Source organism: Furipterus horrens, unplaced genomic scaffold (assembly GCF_987537825.1).
Source record: "Furipterus horrens unplaced genomic scaffold, mFurHor1.1.pri manual_scaffold_12, whole genome shotgun sequence".
Classification (NCBI taxonomy): Eukaryota; Metazoa; Chordata; class Mammalia; order Chiroptera; family Furipteridae; genus Furipterus; species Furipterus horrens.
Window position 1 is genome coordinate 25,285,065 of NW_028327182.1, and position 4,605 is coordinate 25,289,669.

Consider the following 4,605-nt stretch of genomic DNA (forward strand, 5'->3'; position numbering starts at 1 on the left):
GAATCCTGACAGGTACCTGGCCCAAGGGTTAGGAAGAACTGAAACATGCTTGAGAATAATAAACGTAAGGTAAAGAAAGGGGGCTGGAAGCAAATGCACAGAGGGGGTTAGAAAAGGCAGGAGACAGGCCACAGAGCCCGCTACACCTCAACAGGGCCAGCCGCGGGTGGTCTGTCTCCGCGCACACGTGCTCTGTGCTGACACCAGACTCACCTTCACTTTTCACGATACTTATGCAGGTTCTGATGAATCCTGCCTGCTTTCCAGACACGGAAAGAACTTGAATTCTTGACTTAATACAATCCACTGCGTACACAGCAAGCCAGAGGCAAATTCCACCAAGTCCACCACTTAACATCAAAGGGACAGGGCCTAGAGAAGGAAATCGGCAGTCTTTTGTCTCAGGAACAAATGATGGGACATTTCTCAAGGTCAAGGTAGCAGCTGCAGGTAGGTGCAAATAAAAGGCTGAGGCTGGGGAACACAATTCTCTGAAGCAACTGGCAAAACACTAAGAGCACGCGTCCACTGTGGTAGGCTGGTCGGCTCCTCATTGCGCCAGGATGCGAAGCCCAAGAAAGGCTCGTATTTGGGCTGGTCCCCGCGGCACGGTGGCCCTCTGGCCCCATCCTCCAGCAGGCCGGTCTGCACGGAACTGGCAGGCCCCCCAGCAATGGCCATGCCCCTGCAAGGAGGAATGGTGCTAGAGACCACTGATCACAGGCCTCTATTCAACGTTCTCATTCGGAAGTAGTTTAATATTTTAAAGCCCAACAGCCCTGATCCTTCCTTTATCACGAGAAACCGAGGTTGTCTTATCAAACGCAACAGTTAAGCTTGGGAGCTTGCCTAACCCCAGCACAGGCCCGAAACACTGGAGGGGGTATTTCAGCCAGCCATCGATACGTTGTGTCGGGCAGCTACACAGAAGAAGCTAGGAAGGACGATACAATTCCACTGCTCTCAAAGCACTAGCAAGATTTATTACCAAGATGATTCATAGGTGACTTCCCCATTTATAGCTGATTTCCCGTAGGGAAAGGAATTTCTGTATTTCCTTGCCCCTAAAATGGAGCCAGAACAAATTAACAAATGTTCTTCCAGGATAGAAGTTCAGGACGCAGGGGTTCAGCCCGTCCTGAGAAAATGACCCAGCCCAGAGCAGGTGCCAGATGGCGCCTGCAATTGCCAGTGCCACGTGGCTTCCCAGCACCAGGTGGACCGCACGGGGGGATGCAGACCCGACGGGGTCCGCTGAGAGCACACCACAGGGAAGCCCACCCCGCCCCCGCAAGGCCAGCACGTTTACCTAGTTCATCCTTTGGTCTCCCTGACGCAAAAAATGATCGACTCAGTTCGTAGCCGCTGAAAAAGAAGAAATAGCCCAGTACTTCCCGCAGTAAAGTGCTTGAGAGTCCATGGTAGAAGCCCAAGGGGCCGTCCTTTCCAAGGATGCTCCTCACGACAGATCAGACTGTACTGGGGAGGAGGGAGGTGCGGGGGGGGGGGTTGGTTAGAGACGAGGTGGCCGTTTGTGCCCAGTCACAGGCCTGATCAAGCTCCAGGGAGGACGCAGCTATTTTACAAACCAGAGGAACCAGGACTCAGAAGAAAAGGCTTCTGTGGGGAGGAAATATCCAGAGAAACATAGATACAAATATTTTGTGCCGTGTTTTATCACCTGAACTATTCTATAGCCGAACAATTTTATTAAAATAATTAATACATTTTTAGGAGACCTATTATCAACCATGTGAAAGAGCTAATACCCGTTTTTTACAACAGACTCACAGATGGAGAGCAGGCTGACAGCTGGGGGGCGGGGGATTGAGCCAAAGGAAAAAGGACAGACATGGACCCAGCGTGTGATGGCAGGGGTGTCGGGGATAGGAAGGGACTAAATGATAATGCGAAGAAAAAAGACTGAGTTGTAGAGTGATTTGATCATTGAAGAGCGCTATGCTCACAAGGGTTTCGATGGGTTTCCAGAACTGGGGCCCACCCTGGCTGGTGTGGCTCAGTGGGTTGAGCGCCAGCCTGTGAACCAAAAGGTCGCTGGTTCAATTCCCAGTCAGGACACATGCCTGGGTTGCGGACCAGTTCCTGGGTTGGGGGCATGCGAGAGGCAACCACACACTGATGTTTCTTTCCCTCTCTTTCTCCCTCCCTTCCCCTCTCTCTAAAAATAAATAAAATCTTAAAAAAAAAAATCCACAAACAAACCGTCCGGCCCTTTGTAGGTAAACCCGAAGGACTGGCAGGAATGGGGGCTGGTTAAGGAAGTTACCACTAGGATCTGGGCTGATCAGCCCGAATACCCATGTGAATCCTGGAAACGAGCATCAAATATTTGCGTCTGAATCCAGATTAGCCCCTGGGAAGGCCCCGCTCTCAGTGGTGAAGCTGCCTGCTCTGTGCTTCCCAACATGGCCAGAAACGCACACAACAGGCCCAAAGGGGTGCAGCTTCTGGATATTAAATATCTGTTGTGTGGGGTGCTAGGTCCAACATCATAGGTAGTCTGTTCAGAAAATTACCCTCCCACCGGTTGGGGAAAATGTTCTAGAAACACCATATTTTACAGCAGATAAATCTGTTTTCCTATCTATCTACGACTTAATTTTAGTACAAGATCAAATTACAAAATACTCAACACAGTACGGCAGCTGAGACCCCGCTGGAGCCCGGGGTACTTACTTCTGGCTCTTGGCGATCTTGCCTGAGGCCCCCATCTCGTACATGGTCTGCAGCTGGCACTTCACCAGCTCCGTGGGGCAGAGCACCAGTGACGCGAACGCGGAGGCGAAGGACCCCGCCGCGGCATTGTGCAGGTTGCTGGAAGGACACAAGCCCGGGAGAGCGAGGATAAGCGGAGAGAAGCACACTTGCATCTAAGCATCCCACAGCCCTGTGAGGCTGACAGCAATACCCCATTTCCACGTGGGGCAAACCACGTGACTGAAGTCACACAGCTGCTAGGTGGCGATGCTGACATTCAAACCCAGGTCTGCCTGACTGTAAAATCCACGCTCCTTTTATGGGTCACAGTGCTACGGACTGAATGTGTGAGTCTCCCATCCGCAGTGGGATGGTATTTGAGGAGGGCCTCTGGGAGATAATTCGGTTTAGATGAGGTCAGGAGGGTGGAGTCCTTAGGTGGGATCAGAACCCTTATCAGAAGGGACCAGAGAGCCGGCTTGCGCTCTCTCTGCCACGCAGAGCACAGGAAGGAAGGTGACTAACCTTCTGCAAGCCAGGAGGAGGGCCCTCCCTCCACACCGAGCCAGCCGGCACCCTCCTCTCGGCCTTCCCAGCCTCCAGAACTATGAGAACAAATGTCTGTTTTTTAAGCCTGCGAGTCAATGCCATTTACTTATGGCAGCCAGAACTAAGACACACAGTGACCTGCAAAACAAAGCACAGAGAGAAGGGAGAAAATCACGCAGAGTCCCACCACCCTGAAACATGCACTCGTAACGTTGAACACGTCAGGGTGTCTGCCTCTAAGCTTTAGGTAGAACCAGGTTCTGAGGCCGAAGTCCGGCCTGGAGCAGACACAGAGCATATCTGCCAGCAATGAAAACCCAGGGTAAGTTTTTTTTTTTTTTAGATTTTATTTATTTATTTTTTAGAGGGAGGAGAAGGGAGGGAGAAAGAGGGAGAGAAACATTGTTGTGTGAGAGATACATCGATTGGTTGCCACTGGTACGCCCCCAACTGGGGACCTGGCCCACAACTCAGGCCTGTGCCCTGACTGGAAATCGAACCTGTGACCTTTTGATTGGCAGGCCGCCGCTCAGTCCACTGAGCCCCACCAGCCAGGGCCCAGGGTAAATCTTTAACCAAAATGTCACGCATTCCAGAAAGATTTCCAAGTCCTACTGATGCTCTGCTGACCTCGGGAGCACAGGGCGCCTGACGAGGGTGAAGCCCGTGTGGGTCAGCGGGGCCGGCCGCCAGAGGTGGAACGGCTGAGCTGGACACGCATACGAATGGAGGCAGGGACGCACGTGAAGACAAACACAGAAGTGGTCACCTCCTCGCCCCGTGTCCATTTCGTACCGCCAGCCAGTCACCAGTGGATGGTGACACTGGAACCCAACAGAGCTCAAGAGCCCGGGGGCAAAGTCTAAGAAACAAACTGTCAGGAAGGCTTCTCTGAGAGTTCCTGGGGCCTGAAAAGACGACCCCTCCTGCCCTGGCACGGGGGGGCAAAACGGCCCTTTGGTGGGCAGGAAAGACAGAGCTGCCCGGGCAGGACTGCGGCTCCCTAAAGGCCAGCAGCCTGCGTCGCTGGGCCAGCACCACTCGCGGATTTCCAAAAGCCCGGGGGTAGGAGTCCCGTTGGCTTCCTGCCGCAGGTACAGAGCCCCCCTTGCAACTCTTCTCCGGAAGAACTGAGCTTAACAGACCTACCACGTGCAGTCGTCCTAAAGTGACAATCGACTAACAGTTACATAAACGGAGGTCAAACACCAGTGTCAAATCAAGGGCCACCTCCAGTCCCAGCCCCGACGTCCTGTCCCCTGGTGGCCCGGCCTTGGTGCTGCGGGTGGACGGATGCGGGTCTCAGGAGGTAGGCTGGGAGCAGCTTTCTCCCAGGGC

At 53.2% G+C, this 4,605-nt stretch overlaps 1 long non-coding RNA gene across 1 annotated transcript; it reads right to left on the reverse strand.

The window, feature by feature from the left end:
- Positions 1-316: 316 nt before the first annotated feature.
- On the reverse strand, positions 317-2,827 carry LOC149995962 (uncharacterized). Its single transcript, XR_016507435.1, has 3 exons — positions 2,698-2,827; positions 1,310-1,479; positions 317-372 (listed from the first exon to the last, which is right to left on the reverse strand). It is a non-coding gene; the product is annotated as an uncharacterized LOC149995962 (long non-coding RNA).
- Between the last annotated feature and the right edge of the window lie 1,778 nt (positions 2,828-4,605).